The sequence below is a fragment of the Ipomoea nil genome, unplaced genomic scaffold (genome assembly GCF_001879475.1).
Source record: "Ipomoea nil cultivar Tokyo-kokei standard unplaced genomic scaffold, Asagao_1.1 scaffold3030, whole genome shotgun sequence".
Lineage (NCBI taxonomy): Eukaryota > Viridiplantae > Streptophyta > Magnoliopsida > Solanales > Convolvulaceae > Ipomoea > Ipomoea nil.
This window is the reverse complement of record NW_017619458.1, coordinates 4,891,336-4,913,952: the sequence shown is the minus strand read 5'-3', so window position 1 is coordinate 4,913,952 and position 22,617 is coordinate 4,891,336. Positions and strand designations below refer to the sequence as shown.

Here is a 22,617-nt window from a genome sequence, read left to right as displayed (position 1 = left end):
TTCATAGGGCGACAAGAAGGGAGTAGCGAGTCTAGAGCAAAGATTCCTAAATTCCTACTAAGAAGGAATATATAGTCGAATACAAGGCTCTCATTAAGGACGACTTATTCTGGTTGCTCTATGAGGTGGTCTTTGGTAACACCAAAGGCCACCGAAAGTCAAAATAAAAGATGATGAATTCAAACAGCGTGATCAAGTGAGCCCCTTTGGCAACGATGAGTGGTGTGTGGAAAAGTGGAAAAGATCACCGGAAAATTAGAGATATGTACATGCATGATGTACTTTGACTGCAGTTAAGGAAGAGATTGTGCATATTGTGAACCAACTAAGAGTTCATCTTGATTGAATTCATGTGACGGCCAAGTGGAAGATAGAAGGGATGAAAATAAGCACTTGAATCCATATAAGAAACATTTAGAATTAAACATAAGGAGTTAATACAAGTTTTGGTCCCTATACTATGAAGTATTACTTAATTTAATCTTTGACTTTGAAAATCACCTAATTTCGTCCTCTAACGAACTCTAGAATAAAAAAAGGAATATACCAATTCTTAATAACACGATAGAAGATTTGAATTATTTTATTTGCATAAATAAAGAAGGAATACTTATAATACACTGCAATCTTACATACAAATTAAATAGGAATATGTAATTTAAAGATGGATCATATCATAAAACCATAAAACATATAATAACCATTAGTGATTTTACATAGGTGCTGGAGCACAATCAACAGAGGCAGTCGAAGTTGGAGCAAAAGCCGATGCTTCCGATGTCGGAGCTGCCGCCGGAGCGAAGGCGGCACCAGAGCTCAGAAACCGTGACGTCATTGCACGGCCAGAACTGGTCCTTAGTGCCTTGCAGAGGTCTGATAAAAGAACTCCTGTAAAAAATGTTGCAAAAATGAGAAATAATGTCCATTATATTAATCTCAAAAAGTCATGGGAAAAGAAAGAAAGCTAAGGAGGCACCTTCTTCAAAAGCCAAGTTGTAGTAGAGATCAACAATGTTGGGGCAGTTTTGGTAGCATTGTGGCGAGCAAAGTCTAGCGATGAAACGGTGGTCGAGGAGGGAATCAGATGATATTCCGACTGATTTCCGATCAACTCCACAGGCAGCAATACATTCATCTGATCTGTCTCAACATGTTCACGCATATTAGTTCCCACCACCACCTCCGATGTCTTGCACTGGAATTTCGTAGTCCCGTGGCGGGATGGATAAGTCTCTAACAAGCATCTCTTCCCGGAAGATGAAATTGAAAAAGAGCAGACGCCAACACCCAATTCCTCACACACCAAGTCCCCAAAAGCAGCTTCAACGAAGACGAGAGAAAATGCAAGGAAATGAACCAACTTCATTCTCAATTGGGCGGAAGTTGTTAAAGGGTCAGGTCGAGTACTAGATGGCTAGAAGATTGTTGTGCTGAGGCTGAAGACCGGGTAAAGTCCAATATCCTACTTCTTGAAAATGTGACGGTATAATAAAGGCACTGATCTGAGAGGGAATGATTATTGCTTAGCTTTCTTAATTAATTGGTTGATGATTCTGTGAGGGAGGGGTGGCATGGAGTTTAAATAGAGTTATTAGTTGAGGAATTGATGAAGTGATGCAAAATGACAAGACAGAAGTACTCTAGTGTGTGTTTGAGGTAAGGGAATCCTCATTTGGTTTTTATTATAGTATATTCGATGAATCTGATGTTTTTCAAATACAAAATTAAATTGTAAGAGCGAGTCTAAATAGATGAATGATCATTTGGAGGTATATGTAAAGCCGGAGTGTCGCAGCAGCAAAGTAGTTGCTTCTTGTAAAACTTTGACATTACATGTTTGTCAATGGAGCACTAGTACAAAATTGAGAATAGAAGTCACACTTTACATGACACGTTCACAATAAAGGTGTTGCAGGAAAAAAATGATAAATCTTTTCGTGTCACCAATCGAATAAAGGTGCCTCGAAAACTATATTATTAAAATAATAATATGAGAATCCGCAACACCAACTGAAAAGAGGTGCCGCGGATATTATATTATTAAAATAATAATAAGGGTATCCGCGGCACCCACAATAGAAGGTGCCGCAGATATTATATATTTTATAGGGAATCCGAGGCACCTTCTTAAGAGGAGCCGCGAATATTATATTATTAAAATATAATAATAGGGTATCCGCAATATATAATTAATAAAATAGCCCCAGTCAATCACTATCTGCATTTCCCCCAAATTAAACCCTTAGCCAAATCCTCCGATCCCAAACCCGACGATCCGTCACGCCCACGCCGCTGCCTCGCCTCCTCGCTTCTTCGCATCCTCCCCTCGCCTCCTCGCGGCCAACCGCTTCCTCGCCGAACAGCCACAACAACGACCGCCATCGCCAACCGCCTCCTCGCCGCTCGCCACCACTACAGTTCACTGCCCGGCTCCATTGCCGGCGACCTTGAGGTAAGTTTTGTTTTTTATTTTTATTTTTATTTTATATTATATTATATTTATATATTTAGATCTTGTGTCAGTAGACTTGAAGTAAAAGATCCTGTAAGCTTCGAGTTTTGTTCTTGTTGTGTATAGTGTTGTTCTTGCTGACGATTCCGTTGCCGACGAATTTTAAATGTATATGGAAAATAAAATTTCAATATACAAGTCCTTATCTTCCAGTCATCATTCTGTTACTTTGGCTTTCTTGAGTTCTTAGAATTCTGAGCTTATGTATTTTAGTTTATTTATTCAATTTCTTAGATCATTTCTGTCTATGTACACATCTTTTCCATATTTAAAGATGGTTGTCGTTGTTTACATTTGTTTTAGCTTTATAGTGGGTGTTTACATTTTTCATTTTAAAAAGGTGATAGTAATTGAGCAACTACGCTTTGAATTTGGTTTAAAAAAGAAAAATTTGAAAGAAAGAATACGGAAGAAAGAACAGTAAGTGTTGTTAATAATGTTTACACTTGGAATAATTTGTTGATTCTCAATCATGAATTAGGATTCTTTGCTCTGTATGAATCTGTCTCACAACTTTCATCAATTTTCTGAGTGGACAGCTACCTCAACCTGACGGGTTCGAGTTATGTTTGAGAAGGTATTTTGTAGACAGCGGAAACATGTGAATTATGATATTAGAAAATTAGGCAATGATGTGTACTGCTAAGCTTTGGCTCTATGATTTCAGGTTGGTCTTAAGCATCATGAATCTGTGGTGATCCGAGTAACTAGCTGCCCTAATGGCTGTGCCAGACCATATGTGGCTGAACTTGGCTTGGTTGGTGATGGTCTAAACAGTTATCAGGTATGTATTTTCGTAGCAATGTCCTATATTGAATAGGAAAACTTTCTCAATAACAAAATTTCTTCATTAGATTTGGTTTGGTCTGGTGGAACCACCAATCAAACTTCATTAGCAAAACCTTTCAAGGATATAAGGTTAAGGTTCAGGATCTGGAGAAAGTTCTGGAGCCTTTATTTTACCACTGGAAACGGAAGAGACAATCAAGAACTTAGGCATTTGGTGACTTCACAACCCGCATGGTAAGAAGGAAAAAATGTTATCGTTGGTGTGTGTTTATTTATTTAATTTTTTTTTGTGGGGGTGGTTGGCTCTATTACTCTTGGTAGTTGAGAATCTCTATCTCATATAAGCATACATGTTTTTTTTGTAGATGAAAGATCCTTAGAAGAAGAGGCTGAAAGGAAAATAGGGTGCCTATTGAAACTGTTTTTTGCTGGGACTGCAACAGTTGTAGCTTATCAGTTTTTCCCATACATGGGTGTGTGTTTGCAAGTTCTAAACTCAACAATTCCTAGAATTTATAGTTATTTTATTTTTCTGATTGGTGTTGGTAATAATACGATTTGACCTTTTTAGGAGACAATCTGTTGAAGCAGTCTGTGACACTTTTACAAGTTAAGGATCCCTTGTTCAAAAGAATGGGAGCATCCAGGTTGGCTCGTTTTGCCATTGATGGTATGTTTGGGCTAGAATATCCTGAGGTTAATATTAGTGCGTAATGATTTGCTTTGTGTTTGATACATGAGTAATATGTGTATTTTGAAACTTTTTCTGTGAGCAAAATAGGTGATATATTCAGCAATTAGAAATGGAGCTCAAAACAGTTAAACAGGTGTTAATCTTACTTTATTTGAAACAATTTTGAATAATAGATGAGAAGCTAGATGGATGCTTCAAATTTGTCGTGTTGATCTTTCAGTTCTTTTAATGCTGATCTGGAATGTACAGAGTATAGTTTTGATCGAATATCCATAAATGACCGAAGGCGTATCCTGTCCCTGGTCTAGTTCAGGTTATAGAAGACGCTCTTCTAACTTATTTGAGAGTGAATTCTTAACTTAGAGATCAATCCAACTAATTTTTGAATCGCTAATGCAGTTTAGGTTGTGATGAGATTAGCATCCAATAGTAAGTTGAATAATTTGAAATTCATTCTGTAAGATTGTGTATCTTTATAATGGGGAATGACTTTCACAGTTCTTTCATTGACCCAAGAATGAGTGTTTCAAATAAGTTTAATACCTATCATCAGCATGTAGTAAGACACCATAAGATACTATCTTGTTCCCATTCCAATGATTAGTATTAATTTGTCTAAGTTAATTAGTATTTTAGGTTTTCTTATGTCTTTGAATCTATACCAATGGTAAATCAAACATTTAGGTGAAATTCTAATTTGTTTTGTTCTTTTGCATATATCTTGCAGAAATATGCTAAGTATCTTAGTCTGAAGGGATTTTCGCTTGGTTGTGAGAGGTGCTGCTCGTAACATGATTACAGTTCTTAATGGGTCAGATGATTGAAATCAAGAACCAGCAACAAGTACTATTAAGAAGTAATTTTTATAGTATTTTCTGCATTTTGTTTGTCTTTTAACATATACAGATACAGAAGGGAGAGTACCATTATGGGAGGCCATCTTGGAAAAGCATGAATCAGTCATTAGGCTATTGGTAGAAAATGGTGCTGAAGGGGTTACTGACCATAGTCTAGAAAAGAGGAATGAATTATGGGTTTTGAAAGATAAGAGAAACTAAAGGGGAAAGGGGAAGAATGTAACTGGAATATGTTATCTTTGCTTACTTTTGTGGAACTGGTTTACAGGCTAGGAATTCATGTGGCACTCTTCCTATCTCTAACTCTTGAATTATATCTTGATCAATGAATATTTTATATATGTAGTTTTTTGGATTTTAGTTTGATTTCTTTTAGAATTTCTTGTATTGTTGATTTGTAAAATCTAATAGACTATTATTATTGTTGTTGTATTTCAATATATATATATATATATATATATATATATATATATATATATATATATATATATATATATATTGATACTGCTAATTCTACGTAAGCAATATAAAATAAACCCGAGACCAATTAAAGTGAGTAATATCTTTATTGATCACGGTAGAGGCCCTAAGTACAATCTACTTGGTTGCTCTGAGTGCCGACTGACTGCGGTCGGGATTCTCTAGTAACAACCTATCGATCGTCCAAAAGTCCTCTACACTGTAGCTACTGTGGGTATTTATAGCCGCTGTGCCGGGGACAAGGATCCGGCCGTTCGGCATGTTCTCCACGTAGCCACCACGTGTCATCCTCCCGGGTGCCCTGTCTGTCGTCGTAAAGAGCCGCCACGTGTCCTTTGTTAGCTCTCTCGCCAAAGGGCTACCGCTCGGTGGTCGACACTACTGCTCGGGCAACTCCCGGTCAGACCCTGACCGGGTTCTTCACATGAAGCCCGACCTGTTACCTGCAAAACAAAGAGAGAAAAACAAAGGCAAATCGGTCGGGGTAAAGCTTATGTCGGTCGGGATATTCCCTACCAAAAGCCCCCCAGCCCGGGCCTTTTTGACCGTCCGGGAAAAAACGGGACGGGATGAAGAAGCCCAAACGTCGGCCAACAAACCGACCGACCAGCTGTCATTCCTTCCCTCGCCACGTGTTGGCCACTGCCAGCCTCTGCGACTGCAACGGTCGCCTCGGAATCAGCGCTGGTCGTGTCACGCAAATGGATTGGTTTCCCGCCTAAATGCTCTCCTATAAATAGGGCCCTGAGGCCTTCAAATGAACTTTCCTCAATCTTCTGATCCAATCAGCACCCTCTAAGAGTCCCGAGCGAGTTACTCAGCAGATCAACCGAGCAACCTACCTACCAACTTCAGCGAAGTTTCTCCAATCGGTAAACTCTCTATTCTTTAGCTTTTACTTTGTTTTTAGCTTTGCGTAGGAGTAGGATAGAACTAACTTCGAACTAACTTCCCGAACCCTATACTAACCCCGACCGACCTTTAGGTAGAAAAATATGTCGGACTCAGAAAGCCAGAACGCTTCAATCGCAGACTACGACAACACGATCGAGCAGAGCAGCGAGGAGGTGGACATCATGTCCTACTCTCCAGAGGTCGAGCAACGACCACAGCACATACCCGACCGAGCCCCCGGGCCAGAAGGGTCATCGAGCTCGTCGGGGACATCCGGGTCGAGCTCCAGCGGGTCGGGGAGCGATGAGACGTCCACGAGCGGACGAAATTCCCCGGATGCAGGCGTTAGGGAAACGCCTACGAGGGTAATAGGGGATTACCCTCAAGCCGAGCCCGAGGTGGAACACCGGGCAAACGAAACGGAAACAGTCGAGGAAGACCCGGCCGGGCCGGCGACGCCAAGCGAGGACGGGTTTGAGTTCCTCAACAGCGAGAGCGTCGAAGGCCAGATGAGCTTGCTGACGAAAGGGGAAGCAAGCAGAATCGCGGCAACTCTCGCTGGTCGGGTCGAGTTCGACACCAGCAGGCAGCTCGGGAATATCATCGAGCGGCATCAGGGGAAGTGGATCGGGATGCATTACGATTCGTTAATGGCCCCGATCACGTTCCCCTTCTCCAGCCTCCTTACCGCATTCCTGGGCTATTACTAGGTTATGCCCGGGCAAATTTGCCCGAACGCGCACTGTATGATCGCGTGTTTCCCCCAGATTTGCAGTCGGCACGACTTAGCCTGCACCATGGAGCTCTTCAACTTCGTCTACCAAGTGAAGGTGCTGGCAGCCGCGTACGGGGGTGGATTTTTGATGACCCAGTCCCGAGCGGATAAATGCTCGATTGAGGGGCTGCCCGGGAACAACCGGGGGTGGAAGAACCGGATCTTTTCAGTAAAATATGATCCGTGGATCCTCCCGGTCGAGAGGGTCTGGAGCCAGCATTTTCGAAGACAAGTCGTCCCAGTCGAGACCCAGGCCCTCATAGATGCTGTGACCAAGATCTCGAGCGAGATCTACGAGTATCGCATCTTCAAATCGCCCGAGTGCTATGAAGCCGCCCAACTCCCCGATCCGGTTTACGACCTGACCGAAAAATACAAACCCGAGCCGGCGGGTGTAACAATTGCAAGGATGCCTGCTCGGGGAAAAAGGAAGGGTAAAGGTTCGAGGCTAACTACTTCCCCCGACCCTTTATATCCCGACTGTTCTTTATCTTCCCGAGCTAACCGTTTCCTTTTTATCTTGCAGAAATGGCCGAATTCGGAGATGACGACACTTCCCTTCCCCCACCCGCCAAGATTTCCCTTGGCGGTAAAAAGAAAGCGAAGGCGAAGCCAGCCGGGCAGAAGGAAATTCCTGTGGCCCGACCCCTGGGGACCTCGACCATCACGACGGCCGAGGGCTTTGTGGTTGAGCCCAGCGACGTACTGGTCACCCGGGTGGAAGTCGCTCGGGGCAAAGAAAAAGCGCCGGAGCGGGGCGTAACCGAGGTGGGCGGTATCAAACGCCGCCGGGAGCAGCATAGCCCGAGCCCGTCGACCGGGCGAAACCAGGACGAGTCGTCCATACTGGCCCGTATCGGGAACGCCGGGCCAGTTAAAGAAGATCTGGGGAAGATGACCCCAACTCAAGTGGCTGAACGGATTGGCCACGACCTGGCCGAGGTAAGCACCTTCTTCTTCTAAAGATTTTTCAAGTGCTTCTGGTCGAGCTGACTAAACATTTTTTCATTGCAGATCTCCCGAGCGGCTCAACTTCTTCAAGGTCGGGCAATGCTGGCCGAGGAAGCCGACCGTCACAAGAAGATGGCTGCTCGACGTCTTCAGGAGGTTAAGGACATCCAGGCCGAGCTGGAGAAAGTCCAGAAGGCCTTGAAGAAGAGTGAGGAGGACCGGGTCCTGGCGGAGAAGGTCGCCCAACGGGCGATCGGGGAGAACAAGGAGCTAAAAACCCGCCTGGAGAATCCGGACGAGCTGGCCCAATCAGCTTTCAAGGATGGCAAGGTAGGCTCAGCCTTCCTCACAGCCGCTCGACGGACCAAGGTTGGGGAGGATCTGATTCTATCCTTTGGTCGGTGGGCCTTCAAGGCCGGCCAAAGGAAGATGCTGGAGAATGCTCAAAAACGATTGGGGCAAGCTCTCGAAGGAGACGACCTCCAACTCGTATTGTCTGCACTCCCTCCCGACTTGGCTGATCCCGGTCTTTCCCCTTTTGCCTCAAAGGAGATCACTGCCAACCCGACCACGTCAACGGGAACCACCCCGAGCGAGGCGGGTACTTCTAAGAAGGATGAAGCGAAGGAGGCGAAGAAGTAGGATAGTTTTAAATTCTACTTCCTTGTGTAAGTGATGCTAATCGGGAGCCCGGTCCCGAGTTGTACCGGGCGCGTTTTTTGATTAATAAATTACTTTTGTGTTCAACTTGTGCCGTTCATTTTTTACTTTACATCTTCATTTTCAATGTGCGTACACCGATCATAGATGCCCGACCTTACAGCCTTTTAGCCCGGTCGTGCACTATTCCTACTCGCTCAATATCCGGCCTTGTGGCCTTATGGCCCGGTCGCACATCCAAAACACTGTTCCCCCCACTCGATATCCGACCTTATGGCCTTATGGCCCGGTCGCACATCTAAAATCTCGACGTCTCATTGGCCTACCCGACCGAGTTTATCCGATCCAAAGGCCTTGTCGAAATTTTGAGAATAGGTAAGCCTCCACGTTCGGGATATCTCCGAACAACGGACTTATATCAACGTCATACTGGCCAACCTGATCAGGTTTACCCGATCTCCTGGCCTTGACGAAATTTTGAAAATAAGTAAGCCACTACGGTCGGGTTTTTCCCGAGCGACGGGCCTACAGACACTTCCTTATCCCAGCCCCCACACTATTGTGCTCTCGAGGCACGAGTGAGTGCGATAGTGGAAAGAAGTTGAATAGGTCGGGGAATTATGCTGAACGCTCCTGGCTTCCCCGATCAAATGGCGTGATCCGAATGTCCGCCGAAGAGGAGCGTATTTGACCGGTCGATAAACTCGCTCGGTCGATGTAACTTAATCTGCATGCACTAAAGGTATAGAAAATAACCGACCGGGCCGCCGTATACAAACGGTCAAGCAATCACCGATCGTATATACATTAAACCTTCCCACTCGCAGGCGGTTAACAAATATTTACAATAGTAAATTTAATTACATATGACGACCGGGACCAACTCGCAGGTCGAGCCCCCACTTCGTCCCAAGATTATAAAAAATAGGCTAGTGCCTAAACATAACGAGGTGCTCGGAATTCCAAGTCCCCTCGATTATCCGACCGGTTGTCGTCTCCAGTCGGTACGTACCCGGCCGTATAATAGCACTGATGATGTACGGCCCTTCCCAATTTTGAGCTAGCTTTCCGCCTTCCAAAGGTTGACTGGCCTCCCTTCGTCGTAGAACGTAATCTTCCACCTGGAAATAACGAGGGTTGACCCGTACATCCTTCGAACTCTTGACCCGTTTCTGATACTCAGCCATGCGCCGAGCGGCTAGCTCTCTTTTTTCTGCAACCCCGTCGAGATCCACGACCATCGCATGTTCGTTCTCCTCCACATTATAGGTTCTTTCTCGATCGGTCGGGATCCAAGCCTCGATCGGGAGTCGGGCCTCTGCCCCATAAACCAGGGCGAAAGGGGTCTCCAAAGTAGCTTCCATCGGGGTCGTCCGATAAGTCCACAACACATATGGCAACTCATCGGCCCAACTATGACCAGCCGAGTGTAGCTTCTTTTTTAGACCTTCCAGAATCGTCTGGTTAACGTTTTCCACTTGTCTGTTTCCCTGCGGGTAAGCCACCGACGACCGGACATGGGTCGTCCCGATCGTGGCCAAGAAATTTTGAAAATATTGGCTTACAAATTGGCGGCCGTTGTCGCTGATGAGATGCACGGGCACGCCAAAGCGGGAAATCACATTGCGCCAAAGGAAGCGAGCACACTGCTGTGAAGTGATCGTGGCTAAGGGCTCGGCTTCTATCCACTTGGAAAAGTAATCAATGGCGACAATCACAAACTTTCTCCGACCAGAGAGCTGAGGGAAGGGGCCCAAGATGTCTACCCCCCACCTAGCGAAGGGAATTGCAGTCGTGACCGGCTGATAGAAAGTTGCCGGTCGTCCAGGCATCCGGGCAAACAGTTGGCACGTCTCACATTCCCGAGCTAACTTTTCACAGTCTAGCTGGAGGGACGGCCAATAGTACCCGATCAGCATGATACGACGGGCTAACGATCGGCCTCCTTGATGTGAAGAACAAATTCCCGAATGCAATTCCTTCATGACCAGATCAGCCTCAAATGCGGTCAGGCACCGCATAAGAGGTCCTCCGTACGATCGCCTGTAGAGACGACCGTCCAAGACTTGGAATGTTGGGGCTCTAAGCTTGGCCTTCCGAGCACGCTGTGGGTCGTCTGGGAGTCGACCGTGCTCGAGGAACTCCTTTAGATCGGTGATCCAACTGTCTTCTACCGGTTGGATTGGATTGACCGGTAGGCGATGGATGCTATGTCTCGGGATCACCAAGATTCGTGCTATCTACGACATATGTTCCGGGGCATCTTGAGCCAACTTTGACAAGATGTCCGCGTCGGCATTATCCAATCGGGGTATGTGCCGGACGGTATACCCCCGGAACTGAGCAAGCTTCTCCATGGCTAGGTCTCGGTATAACTGCAGACGTTCTCCATTAACTTCATAATCTCCGAGAACCTGCCCGACCACGAGTGCGGAATCTGTTTGGCCCCGAATGTATTCAGCCCCCAAGTCCCGAGCGCACTGTAAGCCATTAACAAAGGCTTCGTACTCGGCTTCATTATTGGTCGAATGAAACTGATACATAAGAGCAAAATAGACTTTGAATCCTTCCGGGCTCGTAACCACCACTCCTCCTCCTGCTCCTTTCTTGCTACTCGACCCGTCAGTAGCCAACGACCACCACTCAGCCTCAGGATCCGCAACCTCGAGGGGTAGGGTATCCCGGGCGGTGCACTCGACCAAGAAATCAACCAAGGCTTGACCTTTGATAGCTGGTCTCGGTCGGTATTCAATCGCGTACTGGGTCAACATCAACGCCCACTTGACTAGGCGACCAGACGATGAAGCAGTTCGGAGGACTGGCCCGATCGGCTGATCGGTCAGCACGCGAATTGCTCGACCCTAGAAATAGGGAGCCAACTTCTTCGCGGCAATGTATAAGGCGTAGACGACCTTCTCTAACCGGGAGTACCGGAGCTCAGGACCATGTAGCGCGTGGCTTACATAGTACACCGGTCGCTGGAACCCCTCCGGATCGGTTCGGCACAATACTGCGCTTACTGCACGATCGGAGACGGCGAGGTATACATCTAACTCTTCTCCGAGCTCGGGCTTTGAGAGCACGATTAGTGACATGAGATACTCCTTCAGCTCATCAAAAGCCGCTCGGCATTCTTCGTCCCAGACGAATCCATTAACCTTTCGCAATACCTTGAAGAAAGGTAAAGAGCGCTCGGCTAACTTGGAGAGGAATCGGCTAAGGGCTGCCAACCGACCGGTCAATTGCTGGACTTCCCGAACGGTAGAAGGTGGTTGCATGTCCAGAATCGCTTTTACTTTGGCCGGGTTGGGCTCAATTCCTCTCTTAGTCATCATATAGCCGAGGAACTTGCCGGTCTGAACCGCAAATGTACACTTGGTCGGGTTCAGCCGCAACTGGTACTTCCTCATGATCTGGAAGCACTCCCGGAGATCCCGAGTGTGGTCGGATCGGTCCCGACTCTTGACCAGCATATCGTCAATGTAAGCTTCCATCGTTCGGCCCAGTAGATCGGCAAAAAGCATATTGACCATTCTCTGATAGGTTGCTCCCGCGTTCCGGAGACCGAACGGCATCACCCGGTAGCAATACAGCCCGTCCGGGGTCACGAAGGCTGTCTTGCTCTCATCTTCATGGTGCATCATGATTTGATGATAACCCTTGAATGCATCCATGAAGCTCATTAACTCGGCCCCAGCCGTCTCGTCGACCATCTGGTGGATACTCGGTAGAGGATACGGGTCGAGCAGACAGGCCTTGTTGAGGTCGGTAAAATCAATGCACATCCTCCAAGCTGGGGGCTTAGGAACAAGGACTATATTGGCCACCCACTCGGGATAGATCACTGGTCGGATGTGCTCGATCGCCGCCATCTTCTTGACTTCTTCTCTAACAAACTCGCGGCGATCGGAAGAAAGGTGCCGGGTTTTTTGCACGACCGGCTTTGCTGCGGGATCGACGGCTAACTTGTGGTAGATTACCGATCGGTCGATCCCGGGCATGTCTTCGGGCCCCCAAGCAAAAATATCGGCATACTCCCGGAGTATAGCCAAAATTTCCGCCCGGAGCTCGGAGGGGAGGGCCCGGCCAATCTTAATCTTCCTATCCGGTCGGTCCTCGGATAGGGGAACTTCTTCTATCTCCTCGGAAGGCTCAGGCTGTTCCTTCCGATCTTTAGCCTCCTCTTTGGCTATGGTGTTCACCCGGGAAGACGAACCGGAGTCGCGTCTGTTGACCGCTCGGGTGTAACACTTCCGGGCGGATTGGACGTCGCCGCGGACTACACCGACCCCATTGGGGGTGGGGAATTTCATGCACAGGTGGGGCATTGAAATTATCCCACCGATCTTCATAATGGCGGGTCGGCCCAAGATAATGTTGTGGACGCAGTGGAGGATGACCACAACGAATTCTAGCTCCGTCTTGATCGACTTCAGAGATGTGCCGATCTCAACTGGGAGCGTTATCTTTCCCTCGGGGTAAATAAGAGCCTCGGTAAAGCCAGACAGTGGTACACCGACCGGAGTCAGCTCCTTCCTGTCTAGTCCAAGCTTTTCAAACACGTCCAAATAAAGGACGTTCACACTGCTGCCAGTGTCGACCATAACCCTCTGGACATCCGTCCCTTTCACATCAATTGTGACCACGAGCGCCTCCATGCCGTGGTCGCCGCTGCTGGGTTGATCTTCCAGGGTGAAGGTTATGGGCTCCATCTTTTGCCTCTTCCCGGTCTCCCGGGAATCTACCACGGCGACCGGGCAATTGCTCCGCGGCCGGGAAGCGTCTTCCAATCCACCGAAAATAACGTGGATGGTCGGCTTTCCTGCTGGTCGGCTGCTAGATGGAGGGTCAGGGTCCCGTCGGTCATCGCGACGATCATCTCTTCGATCGTCTCTTCGGTCCTGACCTGACCGATCGGAGCGGTGATGGGAGCGCCGCTGATCTCTCCGATCGGTGTTCCTCTTGGGGTCTTCTCTCCTCCCCACACACTTGTCCAACTTTCCAAGATTGAGCAAATCCTCCAACAGTTGGCGCAAGTGGGTACACTCTTCAGTGTCATGCCCAGCCTGGTGCGGGATCGGGGATGGTCATCACCCGATCGGTGTTCCGCCCGGCCGGCCGGTTTACGGGACGAAGACCCGACCTCTTGCGAGCGTTTTACGGCGTTCGCCTCGCCGGCATTGGCATAATCTGTGACCCTTCGAAGGGCCTCCTCATACGTAGCCGGGGGGTGTAAAATGAAATCTTGATATAAATACCCCGCCCGGAGAGAGATGTGTAACATGTGAGTGGCGGTCGCATCATCCATGGGCTCAACCTCCCCGACCGCCGCCTTCCACTTGATGAGGAAATCGGTCAAGCTCTCTCCTTCAAGTTGCTTGGCCTTCTCCAGATACATATAGGGCTTCCTCACCACTTTGGAAGTGATGAATTTTCTCACAAACTTGATCGCCAAGGTGTCAAACTTGTCGATCGAACCCGGCTGCAAAGTTCGGAACCATTCCACCGCCCGACCGGTAAGCGTGGAATAGAAAGCCCTGCACATTACGGCGTCTGACACGCCCTTCAGCGTCATATTGCTGTAGAAGTCGTTAACGTGAGCCTCGGGGTCTGTCCGACCATCATAACTTTTCTCTCCAGAGACCTTTAAATCAAGCGGGTAAGGCTGAGCCATCACCGCCGCTGTGACAGGCGTCTGGTGTAGGGTCGGTTGGTCGATCGGGGGTGCTGCAGGGTGCGCGTTTCTGAATTGCGCAAACTCCGCCTGGAGGTTATAGAGTAATCCTCGGGTCTCGTTGAGCTCGGCGGCTTGAGCAGCTTGGGCTGTATCCCGAGCGCGTCGCCGTCGGTGAGATCTCGACCCGCTATACCCGGATGAAGCCTCCTGGCTGGCCTCCTGCATCTGTACGTCTTCTTGCTGGCGGTTCGGGTCTTGGGGTCCTAAACGCTGACGCATCTCTGGTCGAAGACGATCAAAAGCTGCCGCTCGGGCAACTTCTTCGGGGTCCTCCGCTTGGACGGGAACCCCGACCGCTTGCTGGGCCTGCCCTGGTGCCTCCATCGCATCAGCACCCCCCGACCCCAACCGCGAACGAGCCGAGCGTCGAGCCCGGGAAGCGGACTGACGCTGCGGCTCTACCTGTGCGGTCGGGTAAACTGGAGGGGCGGCGGCTGGAGCCGTGTAAGCAGGCGTATATGGTGGATACCCAACCGGGGGAGTGTAGTACATCGGTTGGCCAGGCCAATACCCGTACGGCGGAGGTGGGACCGGGCATGGATATTGGCCGGGATACATCACCGGTTGTTGCTGATACGGCTGACCGGGTGTTGGGTATCCCGGTTGAATGTAGTTCACCGGTTGTTGAGCAACCGGGTATGTGTTGGACGAATGCGGTGGTGAGAGATTAAGATTCAGTTCCACTGTCTAACCTTGCTTTTGGGTAGCATGGTGGTCAGATGAACTCGCTGCATCCGCCTGGTCGTCGGCGAAGTTGTTGTAAGCCCACGGATACATTGTTGCAAAGAGACGGAGTGCTCGTCAAGACGTTGCTTTCTTGCACAGGTCCCCACGGACGGCGCCAAAATGATACTGCTAATTCTACGTAAGCAATATAAAATAAACCCGAGACCAATTAAAGCGAGTAATATCTTTATTGATCACGGTAGAGGCCCTAAGTACAATCTACTTGGTTGCTCTGAGTGCCGACTGACTGCGGTCGGGATTCTCTAGTAACAACCTATCGATCGTCCAAAAGTCCTCTACACTGTAGCTACTGTGGGTATTTATAGCCGCTGTGCCGGGGACAAGGATCCGACCGTTCGGCATGTTCTCCACGTAGCCACCACGTGTCATCCTCCCGGGTGCCCTGTCTGTCGTCGTAAAGAGCCGCCACGTGTCCTTTGTCAGCTCTCTGGCCAAAGGGCTACCGCTCGGTGGTCGACACTACTGCTCGGGCAACTCCCGGTCAGACCCCGACCGGGTTCTTCACATGAAGCCCGACCTGTTACCTGCAAAACAAAGAGAGAAAAACAAAGGCAAATCGGTCGGGATATTCCCTACCATATATATATATATATATATATATATATATATATATATATATATATATATATATATATATATATATATATATATATATATATATACATATATATATACATATATATATACATATATATATATATATACATATATATATATATATATACATATATATATATATATATATATATATATATATATATATGTATATATATATATATTTATTTATTTATTTATTTATTTATTTATTTATTTATTTTTATTTTTTTTAAATGGGAACTTTCCGAGGCACCCTCAGTGCTGAGGGTGCCTCGGAAAGAAATTATAAAAAAAAAAAAAAAAAAAAAAAGTTTTCTGCGACACCCACCAGTGCTTGGGTGTCGCGGTTATTAATTAATAAAAAACTTTCCGAGGCACCTGCAGCATAGCAGGTGCCTCGGAAAGTCTGTATAAAAAAAATAAAAAATGCTTATTTAGCTTTTCGCGACACCTTATACAGGTGCCTCGGAAAGCTAAACACTTTCAGAGGCTCTGGAATCCGAGTCACCTGTACAGGTGACTCGGAAAGTGTTATATAGGAGACTCAGATGGCTTTTTTTGTACTAGTGTCGAGCAACCTATTGGCCTCATGGTTTAACCAATCACTTATGAACAACCTAACTTGATTTACCTCTTTGTGATACTTTACTGACTAGGGTCACAAGACGAGTTTATCTCGTACACACTCTCAATTAGTGATTGCAGATTTTTCTCGTCATCCAAAAATTTTTGACATCATGATTGCCGAATGTGTGGTACTGGTTGAGCATTCACACCTAGCTCTATGCTCCGCAAAGAGGTAATCAATTCATTCCAAAAAAAATTGTCCATTTGGTTCGGAAGAATTTAAATTATTTTTTAATTTCAACAATTTCTTGAAGTCTTGAACTCTAATGTTTGGTTGGCAAAAGAATTTTTGAAGTGTTGAAGGCAAATATGATGGCCAATTAAAGTTTACAACAATGGTGCATCACAATATTATCTTTGTGTCCTTATTAGTACTTAACGTTTATCATTTTTTGTTCAATAACTAGTATTTTATCCGTGCATTGCACGGACTAAATATTAGAAATATTGTTATTGTGTTATATGAGATAATATTACTATAATTATTTTAAGTTCTTTATGATAGACCTAATTTAAGTATAATAAATTAAATAGATACATGAATTAAAAAATAATAATTTTAAAAACAAAACTTATTATTAAATAATAATAAAAAGTAAATTGAATATTACACATTACAACATACAATTGACCATGAACAAAAATAGGTTTCTTTGGAAGTAAGTCTGATAGGATATATACCCCGGATTGTACCTCTATGTACGTCCATGCTCTCATTCATAGACGGGTCGGGGTCAAACGGTTCGGGTCAGCCGGTCAAAGTCAAGGTCAATGCTTGGGCCTATATAAAGGGCTTTAGCCCTTCATGTTGAGGACCCTCTCCTCTCTCTCTCTCTCTCTCTCTCTCTAAGATATAGACCTCTCCCCTCTCTCTAGAATATGTACTATACAACAAACAAAAACATCAATGAATAAGAGATTCCTTTGAGCTATTTTCTCTTGTCTACCCTATTGTTTATACATACAATATACGTTCTACATACACGAGAATTAACACCATCATTTTGACGTGGTCTATGGGGATCGCGACAAAAAAGCCATGTTCCTCAACCATCAAACGGGAGAGGGTCAACCGGCGAGAAAGGGAGAAGATGAGGGGCAGTTCCGGGGGAGTTCAATTCGACCATCTTTCCTTCTCGTTTTTCCAGCTGTAACTTCGCCAAGCATTCAGTTAAAAAAATGAAAAATGACATTCAGTGAAGAAAAATGAAGAGTGGCATTAAAAAAAATTGAAGAGAAAACCCCATGCATCCAACGCTAGCTCCACCACTAGGCTGCGATGCCTCTGCCTTCTGTCTTCTTCAAGGAAGAAGCATTTAACACCGTTAGATTTCGTCTTCACCATCAGCAGGCCCGGCCCTAGGTAAGTGCAGGCTGGGCCCTTGCCCTGGCCCATCTCTACCTAGGGGCCCATAGTCCATAGTTATATATATATATATATATATATATATATATATATATATATATATATATATATATATATATATATATATATATATATATATATAATTATAAAAAAAATTCTTTTATTATTTTTCCGTTTTGGTCGCATCTCTGAGACTTTACGAGGAACACGGGCCCCTGTCGAAAAAGACGAGAAGACGAGGAGACTTGAGACGTAAACTCTCTTGCAGACTCGCACCCACCCCAAGCGTCGCCAACTCGTCGATTGCCAGGCCTTCTCAACGGTAAAAATTGTGTCATCAAATCCATCAATAACAGTTCAGAAGTTAGAAGCAAACTGCAATCTGCAAATCCACTTATCCACCATTCACCATCGGCGACAATCAATTTCAACGGTCCTATCTGGGTATCTGCAAATTCGCCTTCAATTAGTTCAATACCATTTACCACCAGACCTTCCGCAATCCACCTTCGCCTAATCACCATTAACTTTCACAGGCTCACGACCTAATGCCCTAATTGCAAAGGTATTTTTTGATTTCAAGTTTTACTGCCCTAAGTGCTTAGTATGCAGTGAATTGGAAATTTAGAATGTGTGATTTGTTTACTGTAATTAGAATTAGGATTGTTGGTATTATGTTTTACTGTTTATTGTAACTAGATTTGTTTATTGTTTACTGCAATTAATTAGGATTTTTTTTATTTCAATTAGGATTTGTGGTTTGTTTATTGTAATTAGAATTAGGATTGTTGGCATTCTGTTTTTTTTTTTTTTTTAGGTGCAATTGACGCCTTCAGCAGAAGGCGTTATCTAATCCTTGGGACGGGTCTACTACGAGCATCGGCATCCAATAAAGCATTTAGATCCGTCGGAGGCGAATCCAGGATGAGAGTTCCCCAATCAATATTCTGGCCAAGGTTGGCAAGCCAATCCGCACATTGCTCTAAATGAAACATATGCTAAGTCATGACACAGGTAAGGATATGATGATATAAATATATAGATATACTCTCGCTTTTTATATAAAAATGAACATTTTTCTGTGAAGGATCTCTGTTGAGTCACTTTTCTCTTCTTTCTTCTTTCTTGCTTTCATTCTAAACTCGCGGGCGAGGTAGGAACTTCACGAATCATGAATGGACCTATCCGGGCTCGGCATCTAGACGGCCTAATACCCATCTCGCCCACAGAACCAGTACCCATGGTTCTTATAAAAACTATGTGGAATCAGGTATCGTACTTGTCAGTGTGCACACCCCCTAACCGGGATTTCAAGCCCAACGGGTAGTATCCAACCTAGCAACTCGGAAATATCGACCAAGTTACTTCTAAATCAACTGTCGGTCCTCTGTGACCTTTTCTTTCTTTTCTCAAACTTCTTTCTTTCTCTTTTCTTCCGAAAGGACATAGTCCTAACGGGGACCTCCAAAACATGGGTTTTTCCTCACCAAATGCATAGTATATATATCTCATGCAACTTCTTTTCTCATGCAAATAATCTAGATGTCATGCAAGCTTCTCAATGCACAAGCACATATCATATAACTTCTCTTTCAAGTTTTGGAAATCAATTTATCATGCAAACTTCTCAATGCAAAAAGATATAGATTTTCCAAAATAGATATAGGTTTTGAAATGTGACCTAGGCTTTACTTAGAGCCTTTAATGTACTTAAATTTTAAAACATGCTAAAATGCTCTTTTTTCTGTAAAGCTTGGAAAGAAATACACTACCTCATGGATGTAAATTCAATAACTCAACAATTCTTCTAATCAAGGGTTAAATAGAGCAAGATATCATAATCACCCAAACACTCACATAATCAAATGCTAAGAATTTCCCTTCACAGACTTCTATTCAGAGCAAAAAACAACACAGAGCTCAACTTTCATTCTTGTCTGCTAAACATGCTTCTACTCAAAAATCAAATGAAAACAACGCATTCTAGCGCGTCGTTACGAGCCCGAGTGTCCGAGCCTCAAAGGGTCCGGCCTTCTTGAACTTGGCCTGGCGGAGCTTGTTGACGAGGCTTGAGAAGCCCCGCCACTTGGCTCCGCCAAGCAACGGCCTTGAGTGACAGATTTCGTTGAGATCCGCGCCCTGGTCCGTTGGACCACGGTCCTAGGGCTAGCGGATCTCCCCTAGATCCGTTGGCTAGGGCCGTAAGGCATGTCTGGTGCACTAGACAGTGTGCAGCAGAGGTCTTCTTCTCCAAAACTTCAACACTGAGCTCAAGTAAAAGCTTTCAGATCACAATAAATCAATCATATAATACCAACAACACACAAATGACTCAACAACAAGCATCTTCTAACATTTATAAACATTTAATCTCAAGATTCTAGCATTTAACAGACTAAAAATCTTAGTTTTGGGAATCCATGGTTTATACCTTGAGCTTGTCCTCCTCTAGTGTGGATCCCTCTCCTGTCTTCTTCAGAGATTACCACCCTCACCGCCTATTTTCTCAAACAAACATAAACACATACAAAGCTTAAGGCAAACTCAGAGATGGGAGGCAGAGGATGAATGAATAAGCCAGGAAGATGAAATGAATGGAGAAGATGAAGGTAGAGACACTTACTGTGATTTCTTCTCTTTGCTAACAGATTTCTTAACGCTTGGAGTGAAGAGGCAAAATGGAGGGGATCAAGAGAAACAAAGAGAATATTGTTCTATTTATATGGGTGCAAAACCCTAGGTGACAAATCATTGGCTTAGGAGGGCAAAAGGGTAAAAGAGTTTGTAAAATTCATCAGACTCCTTTAATACAAGCTAAGGCTTTAAAATGATTTTACACAACTTTGAGGTTATAAATAGATTTTCTATAAGATTTTTTCTAAGTAAAAGTGTAAAACATTTGGTTCAAGTTTCATAGGTTTCACTCATATTGACTTTTTGGGTCAAAACTTGGTACATAGATATACCCGAAACTTAGGATTTTTCGAAATAGACTACTTCTTGGTGTTGAATTGGTTTAAAATCACGATTTAAAATATTTAATTCATACACCGATTTAAAAAAAAAAAAAAAAAAAAAAAAATTGAAGGAGTAAAAATAATCATTTTGAGATTTATTAAATAGAATTTAGGAAAATAATTTTTTGGGTTGTCACATTTGCACTCCACCAAAATGTCACGATGACTCATCGTTAGATCCAAATCGCCAACAATAAGTGTTGCAACCTCTGACGTTGTTGGTAGGTTATAAGTTCTTGCATCCTTAGTCCATTTACCAATTAATCTCATTTTAACCTCTACTCGTGGATTACATTCGATTTCTGCCATAGCCATACGAAATGATTTAACTAAGACATTATTTACATCTAAAACATCCTTAATATCCTCCATGCACCACCTCAACATGCAAATTTTGTTTAGCTTGATTTTCCCTGGACAACTATTAATGAATAAATTTGATTAGACAATTTTAAAAAGTGATTTTAAAATTCATAATAGAAAATATTATCTTTTTTTTTAATACTATTGACTCTATTACAAGGTAGTATATGTACATTCTCTAACTACTATAGTTAACAGAGTTAACATCTTACAAGGTAGTATCTGTTCTATACCTTCTCTAACTATTGCAGCCCAAAGAGTCAACACCCACCACCGGGGTTCGGTTCTGTGACCTTCCCTTAAGGAGAGTCACAGAGGTGTCATCTGAGCACATGGTGCTTGGCATAGAAAATGTTATCTAATTTACATGACAGAGGCAATACGGTTTGCAATTTCATTATCTGTATCGTGAATATACAATTATGCAAATTTCGGTTCGCACCCCTCATGCGGTATTAAGCTACCAATACGATGAAAATTCTGACCATATATTATGAAAATGGGAAGAGTGGACCCATTGTTTATTGATTTGTTGATCTTAGCACTCATCGAGGTAAAACAGAACATGTTGTTATATGACCTAATATTTTATAAGAAATATTTTTATTTTTCACTTGTGAAAAGAATAGATCATATAACTTTTTTGGGGGAATAGCCATTTTTGACAATTTGAAAAAACTATGCAGATATATACATTTTCCTTGCGTTTCGGCTCTTACATTTTAATATTTTATAAAAGTGTTATTCCGTATTTCCTCTTTTTTCATTTCGCCAGTTTGTCTAAATTTACGTATTAGTAAATATTTGGGCGACTAAGAGCACAAACCGACCTTAGCTCAGTTGGTAGAGCGGAGGACTGTAGTGGGTCAATCCAGCCATCCTTAGGTCGCTGGTTCGAATCCGGCAGGTCGGATTAGCTCCTATTTTGAAATAATAGCTTGCGCCTTGTGGAGAGTTCTTTTTTTAAAAAAAAAAAAGAAATTCCCAAAACTACTCTTATCTTTCAACAAAATTCTGAAACATTTTTGTTCTATTTTATTAACAATCACTTCCAGAATCATATTATTTTCAAAGGAACTATTCCAACTAAATAGCTTGCGTTGCCCAAGTGCCCAACATGGGTGACCAAGTGGAGCACAAAGTCTTCCTAATATAACTTATCTTTTATACGTAGAGGTATACATACTTTAGTATAAATTTGGTTAACTGACTGAACCAAAAAATTTCGATTAACCGTTTTTTACCGAAATAGTTTAATTCGGTTAATCATTAAATGTTTTAGAAAAATGTCTAGTGTTCCTATATTAATCACTCACAAGTCACAAACTTGCCACTTCTTAATGTAGCAAGTTTTAATTGGTTCTATTTTTCTTTTTCCTCTTTTTTATTTCATATCTTAACCAATTAGAACTTGCCACTTTAACTGAACGGGTTAATGTGGTAGCTAAATCCAAACCACCCACTGAACCAAAAACTTTAATTCAGTTAATTTTAAGAATTTAAAATTTTAGTTAACAAGTTTTCAATTAATCAATTAACCAGAAATTTAGT

General features: G+C 44.2%; 3 long non-coding RNA genes and 1 other non-coding gene across 4 annotated transcripts; all 4 read left to right on the top strand.

Moving 5' to 3' along the window:
* The first annotated feature begins 3,065 nt into the window (after nucleotides 1-3,065).
* LOC109163610 lies at nucleotides 3,066-3,403 on the top strand. The gene is made up of 3 exons (XR_002051298.1): nucleotides 3,066-3,089; nucleotides 3,180-3,296; nucleotides 3,367-3,403. It is a non-coding gene; the product is annotated as an uncharacterized LOC109163610 (long non-coding RNA).
* A 286-nt stretch (nucleotides 3,404-3,689) lies between these two features.
* LOC109163608 lies at nucleotides 3,690-4,038 on the top strand. Its single transcript, XR_002051296.1, has 2 exons — nucleotides 3,690-3,774; nucleotides 3,873-4,038. It is a non-coding gene; the product is annotated as an uncharacterized LOC109163608 (long non-coding RNA).
* A 60-nt stretch (nucleotides 4,039-4,098) lies between these two features.
* On the top strand, nucleotides 4,099-16,191 carry LOC109163609. Its single transcript, XR_002051297.1, has 3 exons — nucleotides 4,099-4,424; nucleotides 10,639-10,645; nucleotides 16,181-16,191. It is a non-coding gene; the product is annotated as an uncharacterized LOC109163609 (long non-coding RNA).
* A 5,700-nt stretch (nucleotides 16,192-21,891) lies between these two features.
* Nucleotides 21,892-21,979, top strand: TRNAY-GUA. The gene is given in 2 exon segments: nucleotides 21,892-21,928; nucleotides 21,944-21,979. It is a non-coding gene; the product is annotated as a tRNA-Tyr (tRNA).
* Nucleotides 21,980-22,617: the final 638 nt, after the last annotated feature.